A 22,433-nucleotide genomic window follows, 5' to 3' on the forward strand; every position below is an offset into this window, starting at 1 on the left:
AGTGTGATCAGCCCATTTCATAGCCTTTTACCATCAAGCACTATGCTAAGTCCTGGAGAGACACCAGTGAGTTAAGAGTCACACCAAAGGACCTCCCTTTGAAGAGCTCACATGGTGGGAAGGGAGAAAGTACAACACTGTGCAGAAAGTGCCATGTTCAAGGTCTGCATATGAACACATACAATATGGACCTTAAAACAAGCCTAGGGCAGGACAAGGGTTAAGAATGTTTTCCTGGACGAGGTTTACAGAACTAGAAGGCAGAAAGGAGGATTCTGCTCAGTTGGGAGAAAGCTGTAGCTAGGTTGAATGCTGAGATAGGAATTTAATTCCTTCCTCAGAAGAAGCTGGGAGAGAATGCCAGCGTAGGTAGGGGAGAAAAGGAGGGCAGTGAGCTGTTGACCCAATGCACTTGAAGGACCAGAAATAGAGCATCAGAAACGGGACATGTGGAAGCACCAGCTGCCCACCAGCATCATGGGCAGAGCAGCATGAGACAACACTAGGTTGCACCAGCTTCTCCTGGAGCCTGCCCAAGGGCAAGGGCAGAGGACGTGGTGGAGCTGAGAAGGCTGCCTGCATGGTGACCACAGTCACAGACATGACGTGGTGTCTTTGGAGTATGCCCAGGCTGACAACCACAGTCACCCAACCTCACAAAACAGGAGCAAGCCAGTCATATTAACCCAGAGAAAAGCCCCTCCATTTGAGACTGAAGGAAAAAAACATAAGAACTGGGAACAACTTTCAGTTCCTTGACTGTCCCCTGAAGCAGGAAGTCAGGATAAATTCCCATTATTTCCAGAAACATTTTAATGATGCTTTATATTGACAAAGCTTTCACACATCTCAGATGGCTGTTTCTTCAGAACCATCCAGGGAGATAAGTATTATCATTTCCATTTTACTTCAGAGGGAAGGGGACACCAAGGGGCATCTGTACATCTAGAAGGTGGTAGAGCCAGAATCAAGCCAGGTCTAGCTGCATCCAAGTCTCTTTCCAGAAAACCCCAGCATCCCTATAGTTAATCTTTTCAACTTCACTACATCATATTTAAAGTTGCCTTCTCTCAGAACTTCAGTTAGACATAAGTACACCTCACGTTTCTGGGGTTCTTGCCAAAGATTCAAAGAATAACCTTCTTGCATCTTGCTAGTTTTCTGTTGAAAAGCTTTCCTCTGCTCCATGTTTTCTTACTCTACCTGCTGTAGAATAATTGCCTTCCCCACCACTTACCCTGGCATGTACTTCTCTGTGGATTGTGTTGTTGAAGGAGTCCCTGGGGAGAAAGGAAACTGGGTTCCAAACCATGAGCAATTTACCTTCCTGCCTAGGTAACCAGTCCTGGCCACTTGCTCTACATGATCACCGCCCCCTCTTCTCCCCTGGGATCAAGTGGGTGGTAATGCCCTTCCCCAGTGGAAACGAAGTTGAGTACTTTATTTAATACACAGCCTGTGGCTCAAGATGGGAGCACATGAAAAGAAAAGGTGGTTTTACTGGCTATTTCCCATGTCAACAGCAGATTTCTGTCTTGTACTATCTGTACCTTGCTAGGGAAATAGGGGTTTTATTTTTCAATTTGGATAATCCCACCTCAGTAGAGAAGCAGCATGAATTAGTACACAGCGGCTTACTTTAATGTCATTTGTAGTATAATTACCTACCATTGGTTAAGCCAGCAAAATGCTTAATTTCTTTTTCATTAAAAAATAATTATGCATATTTGCAAGTAGACTTGATTAATTGAGCACAGACAGTAAGTATAACTCCCAGTTTGGATTTTCTCTGATTTCTTTACACTGTTTTCTGTCTGCTGCATGAAAATTTTTATTTTAATGAACTTGGTTGCAATCACAGGTACCCACAGTCTCTTTTAAAGATAAAATTTCATTTAGTGTTTGTTAAAAGAGTTATAAAAATCCCAAAGCTGCACCTCTTCTAATTGTTCTTTCTTTAAAAAACAATTGAAGTTCATATCGAAACACCTGTATATCATACAAAAGTTGCTGTCCTGACCATGAACAGGGAGCTATTTACCTACTTCTGAGCTGCCTTACATAGTAAGCAATTTGGAGAATATATGTAAATTTTTGTATCGGATTTAAATTCTGTTTTCCTTTTGTACAGATATGATTATTGTCTTCCTCATCCAACAATTCTTTTTATTTAAGTATAATAATCTTCATAAGTGACCATATTCTGAAATTCAAGATGGAAATAATTCAGTAAGAGAAAGCTTATAATTTTCAATTTAATGACAAAATTTTCTCTCTGAACTTCGGTGTCATCATCTCCCTGGCCTCTGAATCCATAAACAGAATAATGGCCATAGAATGCCTCAGGACTTTTATAAGAGAAGCTACATGGGAAAAATGTATAATACATATGTACATTCAAAAACCACATTGTCTTTTGAAGCTATAGCAGTCGTCATAAACAATGTTTGCCAAATACATTTACTCCCTAAAGCAACACCTTGTTCTTCCCAGTAGCAAAAATAATGCTTGCATTTCAGCCACCCATATCTTTGTTATCTCAAGCAATAGAGAATGAAATTCAGAGTCTAGAAAATTATGTTCAACTTTCACAATGGAAGGAAAAATTAAAAAAGTATGAGGATATAAAAAACAATAGCAAATGTTTATCAAACTTCTATTATATGCAAATTGCCCTTCTAATTCCTTTACATATATTAATCATTTATTAATTATTTAAGTAATCCACTTAGATAAGGGTAAGTATTGCAAATGACACTGGACATCATTTTGAACCATAAAAATTTTTTTTAATTGTAGTGTAGTTGACACACAATGTTACATTCGTTTCAGATGTACAACGTAGCAATTTGACAATTCTAAACATTATGCTGTGCTCAAGTGTAGCTTCTATGTATCATCATACATCGCTATTATAATACCTTTGACTATATTCCCTATGCTGTACCTTTCTTCCCCATTACATTCATTTCATAACTGCAAGCCTATATTGCCCACTCCCCTTCATTCATTTTGCCCATCTTCCCACCCGCTCCCCTCTAGCATCCACCAATTTGTTCTCTGTATTTGCAGGTCTGTTTCTTTTTTGTTTTGTTTTGTTTTGTTTTGTTTGAAAAAAAATTTTAAACTAAACTGTGTCTAGATTTTTCTTCATTACTTCTGAAAAGGGGATTAACAACTTATTCCTTGATTATTCTGCAAAATAAATCTTTTGATGTATATATACTGTAGAGTGGCTATAGCAATAATTATAGCAATTGACATATTAAAAGCATCTTGGAGATTATACAGTAAAGTACATCTCTTATATAATCATATTCATTTCTAACAGTCCCCTTTCAGGAAGAAAGATGAGTGTTAAGTTTCTGCTTTGCATATGGGGAAACTGTGGCTCAAGGGAAGTTAAAGAAATTGCCTAAGGCCACTGTGGGAAGTACAGACACAGGCCTGTCTGATCCCATGTCTCTGTGTTTTGCGTCATGCTGCAACTCAGTCTACCGCCCCACAGGAGTGAATCATGGTTCTTTGGCATAAATTTTGCATCCACAGAGTTGAAAACCTCTTTAATTTAATGGAATATTTCCACTCAATTGGAGAAAGCAGTGTAACATGCTTGAAAAGAGCCCTGAACCTGCAGTCCCCTAAGCAGCCGTGAAACCTCCCTAGGTTGCTCATCTGGAAACTAAAGCGTTTTGATACTTGATATCTAAGGACTTCTGACTGATCAGCACATAGAAGCCTTCAGATAATTCTCTAGTAGATTCCACTGTATTATTTCTGACTTCTTTCTTACTATCTCCTTGGCTACTAATAATAAAGCTGAATAAGGAGGGAATTAAAGCTGGAGAGATGTCCAAGCTGCTGTTGAGGGTCAAATAAGAGTCTCCAAGGTGAACAAGGAAGAGATGTGTAATCCAGGTGGAATGAACAATTAGCTGTACAGACGTATAAAACAGTGTGGGGTATTGAGAGAACACTAAGCTTTCAATATTGCTAAAATGTAAAGTGTAAATAAGTCCTGAGAGTGAAGGAAAGAGAGAAGATACCAGCTACATTCACCTCCCCTGACTAGAGGCTCCCCCTTGCATTGGTCCAAGGTGGAAAGGGGAGAAGTCTCAACTTTAAATCAAGATTGGGGTTTTTTATTGTTACATGGAATGAACATTCATGACGTAAAATGAAATTGCGTTTTCCTATCTAAGGTGATCACAGTATTGCTTCTTAACCTGAGAGCAAGTAAGACTGCCCAAGTTTTTATCAGCAGCAGGTAGCAACTAGCCCCACTGAAAAAAAAAAAAAGGTTTAAAGTAATAGTTGGGGAGAAAAATTGCCTTGTGGGATTACAACCATGAATCACATCTGTTCAATGTACTCATTTTATACCCATATATATGAGTCAACAACACAATAAGTAGATTAAACCAAAATTGAATCTTTGTTATCTATAATGGTAGTAGTACATCAAGGTCAATGTTCTATAGCACTATCTTTGCCTAGCATTGTAAGTGCAGGAGTTTGGAATATATGGAACCTTGCTTCAGAGCATTCTCAAAAGCAGATTTTAGAATAAATGTCTGATATGAAATTTTAAAGTGACTTTCCCTCTCTTTTAAAAAAGAATTCAGTTCTGCAACCCAGTCTAGCATTCCCTTTCCTCAATGCCAGTTCATTAAGAATTCTGATTAAGTGGGTTTGAGTAATTGAGGTATTACTCTATTAGTGGCTCTCAACTCTGGCTACACATTAGAATCCTAATGCAAGGCTGCACCCTAGAACAATTACATCAAAATCCTTAGAACAGGAGCCAGGCATCAGTATTTTTGAAAGCTCCGCTGATGATTTCCAAAGTACAGCCCAGCCGGAGAACCAGAGCTACATTCTTTTTAACCAGATAAGCAGTAGTATAAAATTAGCTGCCTGTTTTCCTTAGAACTTGTATACTACATATGCTACCCTATTAAAATACTTAATGATGTATCAAAATAAAACTCTAGAAGCAGAATGAAGACAACGAGATTTTTTTTTTTTTTTGCAATCATCATATTCAATTTAAATGAAAGTGGAAAATAATTTCATTTTATTCAGCATTTATAGTACTGGTTTTCCAATAAATAGAATAAATAGTGAGGAAAATCCATGTACATACAATGTAGTAACATTTAGTACTCATGATTAATAATTCAACAAATAATGTTGAAAACCGTAAAATAGCAATTATGTTACTGGCCAAGATGTTTTTTACTATGTGTTTAAGTAAATTACATCAAGAGAAATCAATCATTATGTGGAAAATATGTCTTCAACATATTTCTAATAGCAAAACCCATGGGAAATTATATAGAAATGCATATGTTAAACATTTGAAGTACCTTAAGATTCCACTCTTTAAATGTGCAGGTTGTTTTGATTATTTGATGTTAATATAAGAAAAACACGCTCAAGAGAATTGAACCTGAACTCTCTATATAAATGATTTTTTTGAGATCTCTATTATTAAAGCCAAATGAAAAGACCCAGATAACACAAAGACTCAAACTTACAAACTTGTAAATTAGAGGGTGATCATTCACATTACAAAAAGGATTTCTGTTTTACAGAAGAATTCATCTAGCATTTCTTTAACTACAAGCCAGATAGCTTTATACAATACGCATTCTACTTAATGCTCTAAATACTTTATGAGATCCTAGCTATTTTAAGTAGTCCTCTGTGAATCCTTTGTGATTTATCCTATGTAAATTAACCCCTTATTGATCTGTTTGTAGATTTGTAAATTTTTTTCCTGTAAATATGAATTTGCTTAAAGCATCTTTTACTTGTAAAAAAAGTCCTCTGTGTTTAAATTTTTGGTTGCAAAACAATAGATTTCCTGTTCAGGGGACATGGCAGAATAGTTAGCCTGAAAAGATCTACTAAAAAAAAACATATTTTAAAAATCTAGATAATATAAAACAAATACATATGGCTTTTTAAATATTTTAATGTTTTTTATTTGAGAGAGAGAGTGTGTGTGAGCAGGGGAGAGGGGCAGAGGGAGATAGAGAATCTTAAGCAGTCTCCATGCTCAGCACAGAGCCCAATGTGGAGCTTGATCCCATGGCCCTGGAATCATGACATGACATAAAATCAAGAGTTGGACACTCAACTGACAGAGCCACCCAGGTGCCCCAATATATATGTATTTCTAATGCACTGCAGAGGCCTGAGTCCAGGAAAGAACTCAAAATCAAAGCAATAAAGCCCAGATCTGACTCTATGCGTACTGGGGGGAGTGCCCTTTAGGTAATCTACAGGTTTACACTGAGGGTCAGGAGATAAGGCCTGCTGTCCCTTTGAGGTAGGTAGTTGGAACTGAGTACCCACATAGTCTGGACCCTAGAAGAACTCCACTTTTACTGAAAATATAAATATGGGGGCACCTGGATGGCTCAGTCAGTGAAGCATCTGACTCACTCTTGGTTTCTGCTCAGGTCATGATCTCATGGTTCGTGGGATCAAGCCCCACGTCAGTCTCTGAGCTGATAGTGTGGAGCCTGCTTGGAACTCTCTCTCTCCCTCTCTCTGCCCCTCCCCACTCACACTCTCTCCCTCTCAAAATAAGTAGATAAACATTAAAAAACAAACAAAATATAAATATGGACCAAAAACAATCTGCCTGTTGGCATAAGGAGGTAACAAGGTGTCTTGTCTCCTCAGCCTGGGTTCAGAGTAGGTGAATTTACAGTCTTACTTGAGAACCCAGACCCATGAACAAGTACTTCCTTTTAAATCTGACTTACTAATCTAGAAAGTTCTAAGCTGACAAAATTTACATAAAAATTGATCTAAGGCCAGAAATGCCTCAAGGTGCTAAGGGAAATAAACAAAACACCTCTGAAGGCTCATACATTCAACTAAAGTAGCATAGCATAGTGGCTTTATACCAAATCAACCTAGCTAGATTGGAACTACATTTCTCGCAATTCCTTTCCTTTTGTGTTTTGGGATTGGAGTCAACCACTAAGAGAATGAACTTGAGAAATAAAAGGCACAAATGAAGGAGCAGCCATTACACTCTGAAAGTCAGTATAAGACTCCAAATGTTGGCAATTTGCACATGTTGTTGCTCATCCTATTGGTGCTGAGGCCACCTGGGCCCATAGTTCTTCAGTTCCCACTGGATTTCCTTCTTTGGCTTCCCTGAGTCCTGGGTCAAGTGTGGACAACTCTATGGTGAAGGGTGTACCTTTTGCAAGTCACCAGCATCATTAAAGTTGGAGATGGTGAGAGATAGTATCAAGTTCCAATTTGTCCTCATGGATTCTAATCTGACCTTGTGGATTCCTGTTGGTCCTTGCTCTATTCTACTTCAAATGTAGTTCTCCTTCCTGATTGCCTGCCTCACTGACCTATCTATGTTGGACCTCAGGTCCAACATCACATGCAAAAGCATTAGACTTATACTTCTTAACCAGCTCCTCAAATGTACAAAGTGTAATTTCACCAATAAATCCATTACTCAATTTAATTCATAATGATTTGTTTCCAGATCAGCTCCTGACTGATACACATAGGATTACTTCAGATGAGCTCAAAACTAATTATAAGCTCACAATCTAAAATTCCAAAACACACAAGGAGAAAGTTCTGTCTTCTCTTTTTTCAAAGGATCATACCATTCTCATTTGTTTTTCTTTTTTTCCTCATTCTCTCAATCTATGTTTTCAATCAACCAATTTCCTTAGTTAGGTTTTTCTTTAAATACCGTATTAGAGGCAGATAAAGACCTCCTTAAGGCCTATGGGTCCCCTCCAATCAGCTGGCAAATGGTAAAAGGAAATGGATATTTGTATGTGGGAAGTTTTGTGGACTCAATATAGTACCATTTGTGTCCACGTTACATTTTCTAGAATTCAGTCATGTGGCAGAACACCTACAAAAGAAACTGGGAAATGTAGGGTGTAGCTATGTGCCTGGGAAGAAAAGGAAATGAGTTTCATAAGCGTCTCTGTCTCTGCCATACTTTCTGTGCAGTAAGTTCAAGAGAATCTGCACACAAACTTTTACATTTGTTAGAAAACTTCCACAAGATTAGATATTATAGAGTGGACATTTGCATAATGTATGAACTTTCAGTTCACAGAAGAGAATACTCAAATGATAAATGTATGAAAATGTGCTTAGCATCATTAGTCATTACAAAACTATAAATTAAAACAACAGTATCAAGTGATTTCATGCTCTTCCAATTATGAGAAATTTTAAAGTTTGATAATACCAAGTCAGAATGTGCCACAAGAGCAACTATCTATCATATGTACTTTTGATTGATACATTATTTATTTTGTTATATTCATATGAGCAGTCAATGACAGCTATTTTATCTCTTTAATGAAACTTTTTATTTTCTACTCTGCTATATTTTGGTTGATAATAAAATATCACCCTTATTGGGCAATCTCATTTTCCTTATTTCAAAGTTCTCCTGGGAGGTGAAAGTAGTGATACTTCTGACCCCTATGATTTGACTATGCCTATACAGTACCTCCAGTTTGATTTTCTTGTGAAAGAAGACCCTTACTTTACCAGAAATCGCCAATGCTTGTAGGAAGTCTCTAAATGAGAAACAATCTTTCGGTGTTCCTTACCATCACCTGAAAGCCAGCCTCCACAATGCGAAAATTGCTCACAAGATTCCTGTTCTTCTGGAATTTAATTTCCTTATTTTTGATAAGTACTTTGAACTCTAGTCTCAAAACAATTGCTTTGTAAATTTCTAGTGGCAATAAGATTAGCATATAAATTGTTTTTGATATTGTAGTTTTTATTTTTTGATAAAAATTATATGTATTTAAACCATACAACATGATTTTATACACACACACACACACACACACACACACACACACACACACAAATACATATACTACAGTTGAGCCAACATATCTTCCCCTCACAGAGTTACCATTTTTTGCCTGTAATGAGAGCATCATCTCTCTTAGCAAATTTCCAACATTAAATAAAGTATTTTTAACTATAGACATCATTCTGTACATTAAAATTAAATCTCTAGGCTTATTCATCCTACATAAGTGCAACATTGTATCCTTTGACCAACATTTCCCCATTTCCTTCAGATATTGTATTTTTAAGACCAAAAAAAGAAAAAAAAACAGCCTTCAGAGTCAGTAAAACACATTTTAACAATTTGGTGTAATGGGAAAAACACGAGCTTTGGAACCATCTGGACTTGGAATTTTCTGATACTCACTAGTTTTGTAACCTGGGCAAATTTCTTAACATCTCACAACTTCAGTTTAGACACTGAAAAAATAGAGATGTTATATACTTCAGAGAATTATCGTTAAGGATTAAATGCAGCCTATACAAAGTTACTGGCATCATAGGTATCAGTAGATGTTAGTTATGTGTCCTGTTCATATTCACTGACTATGCCACTATTATTACAGTGTATTAAGTCCTATGTTTTTGTAGCTCTGACATGTAGCATGTGGTAGCAACTTTTTGTCTTCCACTCTCCGTTTCCCTATACTTTCCTGCAATGATCTATATTTTATCGATCTCCAAGACTTGGATAAAACCATGTTCTAACAAACCTGCTAATTCACCCCAATAAAACTTTCTGCACTATATACCTTTATATCATTCATTCTTTTTTTAAAAAAACAAACCTAGGATAGTATATAACTGCTATGTGCTGAATCATAATAATGAACAATTAATTCTGCTGTAGATGGAAAAGTACTACATTTTATACAAATTCATTTAATGGATGCTCAGGGTAATCATTGATTACAAGGAAAAATGACAAGAACTGCAATTCAGACCAATGTTATAGTTTTATCAGGTTTTTAATTTTAAACATCACATTCCATATTTTAGTAAAGCACTTACAGTTGAGCAGTATTTGTCAATTGTAATGTAATTCATTCAATCAAAAATGCTGTCAACATTTCAAGTTTCTGACTAGATAAAATTAATAATAGATAAAATACTTTTGTGTTAATAAAATGGCAGAGGAAATAAGCCTGTTACAAGAGGGCATATATGGTTCCATTTATATGAGGTACCCAGAGTAGCCAAATTCATAGAAACAGAAAATAGAATGGGGGTGCCAGGGACCCCCTGAGTGGGGGGAAATAGGGATCTGGTGCTTAGTAGCTTCAGAGTTTCAGTGGAGGAAGGAATAACAGTTCTAGAGATGAATGATGGTGATGGTTATATAACAATGTGAATGTGCTTAATGCCACAGAACTGTACTCCTAAAAATGATTAAAATAAAAAACTTTACACTATGTATATTTTACCACCATGGAAAAAAAAAAAAAAGAAAAGATTGAGAAATGTTCAAAAAGAAAATACAGTCTTTTAAGCCATAACAAATACCAGGCATGTTTGTTTGATTACATCAGCAGCAAAATAATTTTCAATTTGATAATTCTTTCTCAATTCTTTTTCTGCTTTTTCACAATGGTACCACCCAGGATGGCAAATCTTACTTTTTGAATATTGTAATTCTATAAGTTCTATTTTAAGAAAAAGAATTTTAACCCTTCAGCGTAGTTTTAGCAAAATCTTTCAGGTATAGCTGAGAATGAGTCATTTGAATGTTTCAGTTTTTTTCCCTCAGTTCTCATGATACTTGTGAAAATGGCTTTTATGTTAGAAAAAGTTAGACATTAATATAAAGGTCATGCAGATAAAGTTTTTGGAGAAAGAGCTCAAGCTGAGAAAATATTTAGTCCCTATTTTGAAAATATGTAGTTTTGTTTTAGGTACCTTGATCTTGTAGCCAAATATCAAAGCTATTATTTCACTTTATTGTTGTATTTTTGTTATATTTAAGTGCGGAATGATGTCAGCTTAAAGCATCCCTTTTGTCAGGGATTTCACATGATGCAGTTATTCTAAGTGCTTGCTGTGATAATTTGAGTATCATTAGATTCTCCCAAGTACTCAATGACTATGATGACTCGGCTGTCAAATATTGCTGCCCACTAATGCCTTGTATCCTTTTTTCCAGTTGTTGAACAGTTTTAATTGACTTATTTGGAGTCATCTGTGACTCTAAATTACTTTTTTTATTTTATTTTAGAGCCGGGAGAGAGCGTGAGTCGGGGAGAGGGGCAGAGGGAGAGAAAGAATCTTTTTTTTTTTTAATCCAAGTTAGTTGTTAACATACAGTATAGTAATGGTTTCAGGAGTAGAATTTAGTGATTCATCACTTACATATAACATCCAGTGTTCATCCCAACAAGTGCCCTCCTTCACCCATTTAGCCCATCCCCCCACCTAACACCCCTCCAGCAACCCTCAGTTTGTTCTCTGTCTTTAAGAGTCTCTTATAGGGGCGCCTGGGTGGCGCAGTCGGTTAAGCGTCCGACTTCAGCCAGGTCACGATCTCGCGGTCCGTGAGTTCGAGCCCCGCGTCAGGCTCTGGGCTGATGGCTCAGAGCCTGGAGCCTGTTTCCGATTCTGTGTCTCCCTCTCTCTCTGCCCCTCCCCCATTCATGCTCTGTCTCTCTGTCCCAAAAATAAATAAATGTTGAAAAAAAAAATTAAAAAAAAAAATAAATAAGAGTCTCTTATGGTTTAGGGGTGCCTAGGTGGCTCAGTCGGTTAAGCATCCGACTTCAGCTCAGGTCATGATCTCATGGTTTGTGAATTCAAGCCCACGTCAGGCTCTATGCTGACAGCTCAGAGCCTGGAGCCTGCTTCAGATTCTGTGTCATTCTCTCTCTGCCCCTCCCCCACTTATGCTCTGTCTCTCTCTGTCTCTCAAAAATAAATAAATGTGAAACAAATTTTTTTAAAAAAGAGTCTCTTATGGTTTGCCTCCCTCAGAGAGAGATTGAGAGAGAGAGAGAGAGAGAGAGAGAGAATCTTAAGCAGGCTCCATGCTCAGCACAGAGCTTGATACAGGGCTCAATCCCAGGACCCTGGGATCATGATCTGAGCTGAAATCAAGAATTGGGTGCCCAACCAACTGAGTCACTCAGGCGCCCACTAAATTACTATTTTTTAACCGTATCAGATACACTAAAATCAGAAGCATACTTATATTTTAAATATATAATATATAAATTTTGAATATGTTTACAGACATTTTAAAAGATGATCACATCTTAAAGAAGCCTATACTGAACAGAAAAGTTACAACAGTACTGAATCTCAATAGAAAGTTAAATTAAAGCATACAACCTCAATGTAAAGGTCTAAGCTGGTTTGTTACCAGCACTTGTAACACTCAAAACAAAACAGCACAATGGCACAGTTGATAGATGACACATAATGTTTTCACTGTGATTACATTTAGGCAAGTTTTGTCAACACTTTGTTTCACAACCATATTGCAAAATGTTGCCATATATGAAAATACTCTCAGGTAGGGGCGCCTGGGTGGCGCAGTCGGTTAAGCGTCCGACTTCAGCCAGGTCACGATCTTGCGGTCCGTGAGTTCGAGCCCCGTGTCAGGCTCTGGGCTGATGGCTCAGAGCCTGGAGCCTGTTTCCGACTCTGTGTCTCCCTCTCTCTCTGACCCTCCCCCATTCATGCTCTGTCTCTCCCTGTCCCAAAAATAAATAAACGTTGAAAAAAAAAATTAAAAAAAAAAAAAAGAAAATACTCTCAGGTTATCATCAGTAAATACGTTTCTCGAATATAAGTGACAGAGAATCTATACTGAGTTGATTCAATCTAATCCATAACCTAAAACCTAATCATTCCAAAGGCAGTCCATAGAGTATTCACTCCTATACTTTGTCCGGACTGAAGATTATCTCAATTTTAATTTGCTCTTCATGTAAAATATTTCACCAGAGGAACTTGAACCTACTTAGGAGACCAGCAACAAAATATTACCAACTATTCCTTTCTTGGCCAGACCATATTTGATTGTTTTTATCACAAATAAACTAGTCAGCATGTTCTGAAGATCCTTTACATCCCAACAAATTCAGTGCCCAAATGGTATTTAGATATTGCTCCCACCTCTTTCAACCTTCAAGCTGAAAGCGAGACTCTTCAGTAGTGATTCCTGGGCATTGAGCTGGAATTACTCCATTGGTGGTTAGGATCAAATAACAGGGAAAGTACCTGCCACCCTACAGCCAACTCTGTAGGGTCAGACCCAATTCCAGCAAGGAGAGAGGGTGTTCTGGCCCCACTATTATGTTGTCTAAAGCAATATTGTAAACCAGTGGTGAAATTAATTATAACTTGTTTCGTTTCCATTTTTTCCCCTTATTTAAGATACAAATGTTTAAACAAAGAGGCTTCTAACAAGGTTTTACTTGGGTTATACATTCACTTTCAGCAAATCACGGAAGGTCCATCAACCATGGTTGGTCTACTCTGCTTAAGAAACTCATCTGTTCAGTTGAGAATGAAAAATAACAGCATAGCCATAACAGGTGTGTCATGTGTCCTCATACAGAATTTTCTCAAGGATCATTCATAACAAATACCTAGCAAAGTAATGTATTGGCTACACTTTTTTGGTGAGTATAGGGTTGCTCTTCCTGAAAATGAAGTCTTAATTTCTTTGAGGCCATTAATAAAACCCATCCTGAGAAATTTATTAAAATAAACAGGTTAGTGGGGCGCCTGGGTGGCGCAGTCGGTTAAGCGTCCGACTTCAGCCAGGTCACGATCTCGCGGTCCGTGAGTTCGAGCCCCGCGTCAGGCTCTGGGCTGATGGCTCAGAGCCTGGAGCCTGTTTACGATTCTGTGTCTCCCTCTCTCTCTGCCGCTCCCCCGTTCGTGCTCTGTCTCTCTCTGTCCCAAAAATAAATAAATGTTGAAAACAAAAATTAAAAAAAAATAAAATAAAATAAACAGGTTAGTTTGTGCACCTGGTTGGTTCATTCAGTTAAGTATCTGACTTCAGCTCAGGTCATAATCTTGTGGTTTTGAGTTCGAGCCCCATGTCAGGCTCTGTGCTGACAGCTCAGAGCCTGGAGCCTGCTTCACATTCTGTGTCTCCCTCTTCTCTGCCCCTCACCCACTCATGTTCCATCTCTCTCTTTGTCTCCCTCTCAAAAATAAACATTTAAATTTTTTTAAATAAACAGGTTAGCAAGGAATAGAAATCTTCAATAATGTAAAGTCATGTAACCTCTTCACCCAGTAACTTATTTAACATTTTTAGTCCTATGATTTTAAAGAAGTTATTCAGTGTCCCAGGTCGAATATCTATAGATCTACAAATTTGGAACCTGTTTGCTTAAGCTCTTAATATCTACCCCCACCCCCAACATCTGGCACAGTTCTTAGGAAATAAATGTTTAATAAATGTATGATAAACAGATTGATAAATTAATAAATTATTCTTGGTTTCTGCCCAGAATTAGGAAAATAAAATTTTGTTGCCAAAATCCTCTGGTGAAATATGCCTCAGTACCTAGGATTGATGACTGCATGATTGTTAGGGTTAGGGTTATTCCTACTTTACCTACCGTAAGTCCCAGGATGGCTATTTTGGACAGCTGAAAATCATCATTTTCCCTCACCTTTCCTGAGCCAGTATGTGTTTTCTAGGTTTTTTTTACTCATTCACTTCACAAATATTTGAAAATGAAGTCTGGCCTGCTTTGAGTGCATCTAAAAGTTGTCCCTGAAGAATTTAAGTTAAGCAAGCCAGTGAGGAAGTAAAAGACCTCTACAGGGCTCTTTCTGGCAAGCATAATCCTCTTGCTCCTAGGAACTGAAACTATCTTTTTATATGACTGCATTTCAACATTCTGAATTGAGTCCTTAAATTACAAAATGAATTTGTGCAAGTGTCTTATAGGTAGTTATCTTTTTTACAAATTGATGAATATCATTATATAATTAATGTAGACATAATCAATAGTTCAAAAATATAACCAAATTACAGGAAAATAAAATGAGATTAATATTGGATGAATGTTGACAGGGCAACTGACTGGCTCAGCAGAGCATGCAACTCTGTCTCAGGGTCGTGATTTCGAGCCCCACGTTAGGGATAGAAGTTACTAAAAAAGTATATATATATATATGTATATATATATATATATATATATATATATATATATATATATATGTATAGGATTAATATGAGAGAAGACTAGAGTAAAAACTTTGAAATCATTTTTGAGTTGCATCATAATTGTATTTTGGAAAATAATTAACAAAAATCTTAAATCTTTTGTAATACACAGTTTTATTTACATTTTCATTAATAAAAATAGAATGTTGTCTTTGGAGGAATTCTCCATGACTGAGAAGATATTACCTTATGGATCAAGATACTTCTAGGGGTTAAAAGAAATTTGTAATTGAAAATATGAAGTATTTTTTATTAAAATATAATTAACATATACATTAATTTTAGGTGTACAATACAGTGATTCAACAAGTCTATACATTACTTAGTGCTCATCACAATAAGTGTACTCTTGATCCCTTCTTCTATTTCACCCATTACCTAACCACCTCCCCTCTGGCAACTACCAGCTTGTTCTCTGTATTTAACAGTCTGGTTTTTGTTCATCTGTTTTTTTCTTTGTTCATTTGTTTTGTTTCTTAAATTCCACATGTAAATGAAATCCTATGGTATTTGTCTTTCTCTGATTGACTTATTTCACTTAGTATAATACCTCTATGTCCATCCATGTTGTTGCAAATATAAAGTCTTAAAAATTGGAGTAAGGAAACGAAAATACCATGCAGATTCCAGACATGCCAGACTGGGGCATTCCTGGAGTGATATGGGGGAAGAACACAGAACCGAAGTCAGAAGATCTCAGTTCAGTCTGGCTTGATTATTTACTAGCTTTCTGTCTGCAGTTCAGTTTCATCTCAATTACCTCCCAATTTCATGCTGTTGTTGTAAGAATCACGTAACATAATGGACAGCCAATTCTGCTATAACCCTTGTTTCAAAGACAAGTGTTTCCAAAATAATGTTAATGTTAATGTTAACATATGTTAACAAAATAATGTTAATGTTAATGTAACATTAACATAATGTCTAATAATGTTAATGTTATTAGAGAACAATTAGCATAATACAAATTTCATTTTGCTTATGCATTATTTAGACCATGGGAAGCACAAGGTGAACACAGTTGCACCCAGCTGAGCCCAGCCACATAAGAATACACAAAACAGGCATGCACACAGCTCAAACATTTACTGTCTACCTCAGTTCACCACCTGTGTTGGGAACCACACCCATCCACAACTGGTGATACTTTTCCCTTTGATTTCAGATCACCTTTCTTCCACCACTTCACAAAAACTCACAGTCTACAACCCTTCCAACTTCCACCCCCACAAGTAAACTTAAGATCTTTTTCAAAGTGTCATAATTATTGTAGTATTCATATATTACTTGTGTGTGTTTGTATTTCTTAACCATCTGACATGTGTAAAACTATGCTACACTTTTTTATCAGGCTATCTTTTTTTTAATGTGTCACTGACAAAGTTTTGAGTATTGTGTCCCTACCCCCAGTTTTCCCAGAAGCTCTGTGGATTTTACTACTTATTTCTAGAACACGGTGGCTTTTTGAAATATATAAGTTGCATAATAACAGAAATATCTGCATGTGAAAGTGCTTTGCAATTTCTAATATAATATTTTGACTATGGCAGCACAATGAATAGTATCTGTTGTTTCAAGAAAAGAAAAATACCACTTTTTTTTACAGCTAGAGTTTCAGCTTTTCCTACACTTACAGGAAGTTTTGACAGTCTGCAATCAATTGTTATGTCCATAAGCATAGCACTCTTTCATCCAGCAAGTATTTGAGTAACAGACCTCCAGAATAGCTACTCTGAGGTTATTTCAATTACATTTGATTTTTCATGTGGAAACTCCAAATCTTCCAATGCAAATATACATTTATTCTTTCACTTATGCAACCAATTTTTAATAATTCAGGACTATTTGATAATGATTTAATAATTCAGGATCTATTTTGTTTTTATTGTTGTGTAGCAAATTACTACATATTTAGTATCTTAAAACAACATAAATAGATTTCTCAGTTTCTTTGGGTCCATGTGCTCTGTGAGTCTAGACACAACTAAGCTGAGTTCTCTGCTCAGAGTCTCATAGGCTACAATCGAGGTATCGGGTGGGGCTGAGATCTCATCTGAAGCTCCTCCAGGCTCAAATGTTTGTTGAGAGAATTCAGTTCCTTATAGTTACAGGACAGAGGCTCTCCGCTCCTAGAGACCACTCCTCTCCATAGATAGTTCACAACATAGATGTCTATCTCTTCTAGGCCAGTGAATAATCTCTCTCATGCCTCATGTTCTTTTAAAGATTCACCTGATTAGGTCAGGCCCACCCAGGATAACCTCCCTTTAAATTAACCCAAAGTCGACTGATTAAGGATCTTAATTACATCTGAAACGTGTCTTCATCCTTGTCATTTAACCTAATCAAGAGTGACAATCCCACCAAATTCACAGATCCTGCCACACTCAAGGGGATTATGCAGGCTGTGTGTACCAGGGGCAGGAATCTTAGAGGCTATCTTAGAATTCTGCCTACCACAGTAGTTAAATTATCCATGCTCTTTGCCTCCTCCAAATATGTGCATATTTATTATTATTAGCATCCTGGCAGAAAAGTACAGTGAGAAAGCACCTTGAAACCCAGTCAGGTTGTTTTTCAAAATCTGAACTATTTTGGGGCACCTGGGTGGCTTGGTCGGTTAAGCGTCTGACTTCGGCTCAGGTCATGATCTCGCAGTCCATGAGTTCGAGCCCCGCGTCGGGCTCTGTGCTGACAGCTCAGAGCCTGGAGCCTGCTTCACATTCTGTGTCTCCCTCTCTCTCTGCCCCTTCCCTGCTCATGCTCTGTCTCTCTCTGTCTCAAAACTAAATAAACGTTAAAAAAAATCTGAACTGTTTCAAGCATTTAATTTCCTTTCATAAAGCAGCCTCACCTATTGGATACTCATTGAATTACTTCTAATTAAGTAATAGAGGAAAGGTGCCTTCTTATGTGTATCCAGCCTGGAAATTCAACTCCAAACACACCTCTCTTTTACTATATGGTTTACATTTGTATTTATCTTTACATTTACACAATGAACAGGACTGCTTTCCTCCCTTTTGATGTGTTTCATATAGTGTTCAGTTAATATATATATATATACACACATATATATATATGTGTGTGTATATATATATATATATATATATATATATACGGACACACACACACACATACACACACACACACACACACACACAAACTTTCTGGACTAAAAGTCTACTATCTGCTGAAACATTATGCTATAGTTAAGATGGGCAGTGAATGTGAGCATTATCAGGAAGATAAGGGTTATGAGCATAACTACTATAGAAATTTAGTGCCAGAGGTGTTTTTAGCTGCTTATACCATTTATTTACATTTTTATTTCCAAATAGAACTGTGTAAATTATGACATGAGATACCATAGCCAACTTTATCATTTTTTAGCTCTATGGCCTTGGGTCAGAGCTCACCCTCAGAGAGGGTGAAACACAATTTTCTCACCTGCAAATTTGGGGCAGTATGTATTTCATAAACATGTGAGGCTTAAATGAAATATTTCATATACAGTATCTGGAGCATGGATACTCAGGATATAGTGGTCCTTACTCCTGCCCTGGTGGCTTCTGAGTGTAAGAGTTCTGACATTAGAAGTACCTTTGTGATGGGGGCGCCTGGGTGGCGCAGTTGGTTGAGCGTCCGACTGCAGCCAGGTCACAATCTCACGGCCCATGAGTTCGAGCCCCGCGTCAGGCTCTGGGCTGATGGCTCAGAGCCTGGAGCCTGTTTCCGATTCTGTGTCTCCCTCTCTCTCTGCCCCTCGCCCGTTCATGCTCTGTCTCTCTCTGTCCCAAACATAAATAAAAAACGTTGAAAAAAAAATTAAAAAAAAAAAAGAAGTACCTTTGTGATACAGAAGAATACTAGTAACAACTAACATTTACTCTATGCCATGTACTCTTCTAAATACTTTGTATGTGTTGACTCATTTAATCCTGACAACTTTATGATGCAGGCACCAATATTATCCTTGTTTTATATATGAAGAAACTGAGGTACAGAGGGACCTACCTTGAGGTTCCTGAGGTAGAATGGGACAGAGCCAAGCTGTAGCCTTTCTGAACCAGCAGGCTAGCTGTAAAGTCCACTGCTCGCCCTCTATCAAGAATAACTGAGAACACCAAATAATGGGCCAGTAAGCTTTCCATTGACAAAGATTGCTCTTGGGGTTCTCCTGCCTCTCTTGAGTTCCCTCCTGTGTTCCTGGCCCCTTGCTTACTGTCTCTTTTGCTGTTACCCCCAACACCTTATTTATCCTACACACATTCCCAGTGAGCTTTGCTCTAATTGCTCCTGCTCTTGAGGCAGAAGCTAATAAAGATTTCTAGTTTTAATTCACCCAGTATTTCCTTTGCATAGATGACTCAACTCTTAAGCAAAAAAAGTGACATAATCCTTTATGAATCAGGGAGCTAATTAGCAAATGGTAGAATAACACGAGGGAGGAAATTTTGACAGGAGATTTCCCAGCATCATTCAATTCTCTTCACTTATGTCAAGCTCTGCCTAGCATCCCTGACTTCCTGAATACGAGGCCCACTGTGCCCCATGGAGAGCTAGAGTTCTGCAAGGCTAGGAGCTGGGGAAAGGATTAATTAATCCCTGACTACAGGAGACACTGAGCTGGAGAGCTACATAAAATAGAAAATATGAAATAAATAAACATTTTAAAAAATAGAAAATATGCTTTTCCTCTACAGAACAGGGGGTTCAATTGATAAGGGAGAGTCACAATGGATGCTGAGTCTTGGAGGGACCATAACTGAAGAAGGAAGTTTGGGGAACGTAGAGCCAGGAGTTCAGAATCAGTTCCTCATCCTGACCCTCTTCTTTTGAACTACAGTCATTATGTCCAGTAACTTCTCTCTGTTTGCTCATCCTTACAAAGATTCCAGTATTTGCAATAGATTCTACTAGGACATTGTGTTCAAATCTCTTAGGTCCAACTAAAAGAAGAACATTTAGATTTCCTTTATTTTTCTCTTACCTCTGAGTGATCTAGATGCCTATGTCAAAAAGGTAGCTGCAAACTGAGGCAGCTGAACAAGTTGTTTCGAACAGATCCTTTTCTTCACCTTTTGTGGTAGCCTGAAGGAAGCTCAGTAACTCCTCCATAAGGAATGGCCATTAGCATCGATCTTGACCATGTCTTCCACCATCTCTTAATGCACCATCCTTTGCAAATGTAAACCATGACTGAACTAACAGTATTCCCCAATTCAGGCCAGTTCTGACATTCAGTGTAATACTTGGGAATACAGAGAGGTATAAATATTTTTCACTGCCATCTTCCCTGGTGCTAGCTCTCATCTTCAACCCTGCTACCCTGAGCTTAAGAGCACTGGTGGGTTTCCCATGCAGTCTCTCCTTCCTCAGTGATGAACATAGAGCAAGTTGGCCCTGTCTTCACACCATCTTCTCTAGCATGAAATCTTGCAGGAATTCTTTGATGTTTCTAGCATGTGAACAATATCCTTCCTTAGTTTCTGTAAATTTTTTCTTCTATATTTTTGAAAGCATTTCAATAGCAGTCTGTAAGGAGGAGGATGTGAGTTCAGCATGTCTACTCAAGTTACATTCTTGGACCAGTGATCAAGCATTCAGAACTGGAAAGCTCAGATCCAGACATAATCAGGTTGAGCTCAGAGGGTGATAAAGCCCTTTATCTGCTTTGTCTGGCTGACTGCGATGCCAACTGGTTTGCAGGAGGCTTCCCAGGCATGGAAAAATACTGTCCAAGATTGGGGCAGGTAGAAATGCCACCAAAGTTCTCAGGAAACTAAAATTGTTTCCTATCTTCTAATATTCCAAATTCCTCTGCTCTGTTAAAGTTCTGTCATTGGCATTAAGACAATACTGATTTTCTAGGCTTTTTTGTCCCTCATATTTTAGTTTATATGGTTGTTGTTTGGAGAAAGGAATGGAGGGAGGGTGGGAGGGAAAGAGAAGGAAGGCTGTGAAGAAAGGAAAGAGGGGGAACAAGGGAAAGGAAGAAGGGAAGGAGGAAGAGGAGAGAAACCTCTTGATGCTTTTTATCCTAAGGCTTTGATCAAAGTTTGTTATTATAATAGGATGTAAAAGAGAATTTTTCTTTTTGTCTAAGAACTGGTTCTTAGGGCTCAAAGCTGGGGAAAGGGAGTTAAGTATTTAATGTTACAAACAGAGCAGCTACCAGATAACTTCTTCAGGGCTCACTAAGAAGTGGTGAGACTCTTTCTACTATATCAGTGCTTCTCCTCCCACTGTCCAACCCATGTGCCCGTAAGGTGCCCACCAGACAGGAAAATGCAGGCAGTGTAGTAATAGCTGCTAGTGGCTGAGGTAGCTGAGGGGGACTAAACACATTTGAACCAGAGCCATATCTCTCATGGGAGGGACCCCAAAGAGCCCACATATGTCCAGTGCTAACACCTGGACATATGCCTCACAGAGAGTCTCAACAGTTACTGGTGTAAGCCAGAGAAGCAGCAAAAACAATGGAGGAAACAAAGAGATTTTAACCCATCCCATCCTCCCTCCCAGCCTCCAAAATGGGAGGAATTGTGTGTTGCAGGAGGTGGAAGGAGGCATCCTAGAACCAAAGAAGCCCCATGCCACACTCCCAGGTGGAAAAGTCACCCAAACACCCCCATATCAGCCCCTTGAGTCACAAGTCTATCCATCGATGGAGCAGTGAGAAATCTTGAAATATGATAGTGGAGTATCCAACTGGACTGGACAGAACTTTCCGTGACTAGGTGTCTTCCCAACGTGTCATCAAGCAGTGGTCATCTAGGAGAGGTGGGAGATTCAACATAGCAGTTAGGAACAGTGACTAGAAAGAAGAGTATGCCTCTAGTTTGCCCCTCATCATCATCAAACTCCCACATCAGGCTACAGATGTGTAAGAAAAGCTGCCACTGTCTTCATGAAAAGTCCAATGAGCCTAGTATTCACTGAATCTTTGCATCTGTTTCCATAGAGACATCGCTTCTACCTACATATTTTCTAACTCACCAGGTCTATGGCTGCTCAAGTACTTAGGTGCCAGATTAAATAATAGTATTCTTTCCTAATCAGTTCCTGACCATCTTTCCTTAAAAGCAGCTAGTGTGTAGATGGCTCCTACAGCACATCCTTAAGGTGACTATGGATTAAAGAACGGGGTTTATTTGGAGAAAACAGTGAAGCAACAGCAAGAGAAAATCCCTAACTTATTTTGTATACCTTGTTATATCCCCTCAGTGTTTGGGATTTTAATGGCATAATGTGTCTGTTTCATGTAGCTTTTGGCAGAGTGATTGAGAAGTGGCACAGCCTAATAGTTAAGAATCTGTGTGTCTTCTGGGGTTCACTTGCCTTATAGATGAGCAGTTAA

The 22,433-nt window shown here is 38.0% G+C and overlaps 1 protein-coding gene and 1 long non-coding RNA gene across 14 annotated transcripts in view; both read left to right on the top strand.

The window, feature by feature from the left end:
- ANKS1B (ankyrin repeat and sterile alpha motif domain containing 1B) overlaps positions 1-22,433 on the top strand; it is a 1,105,230-nt gene that overhangs the window by 839,957 nt on the left and 242,840 nt on the right. The gene's annotated exons all lie outside the window — the stretch shown is intronic.
- LOC147578959 (uncharacterized) lies at positions 11,849-14,257 on the top strand. The gene is made up of 3 exons (XR_015253090.1): positions 11,849-12,385; positions 12,632-13,592; positions 13,840-14,257. It is a non-coding gene; the product is annotated as an uncharacterized LOC147578959 (long non-coding RNA).

The sequence above is a fragment of the Puma concolor genome, chromosome B4, assembly GCF_028749965.1.
Source record: "Puma concolor isolate L17-30 chromosome B4, mPumCon1.1.hap2, whole genome shotgun sequence".
Taxonomy (NCBI): Eukaryota; Metazoa; Chordata; class Mammalia; order Carnivora; family Felidae; genus Puma; species Puma concolor.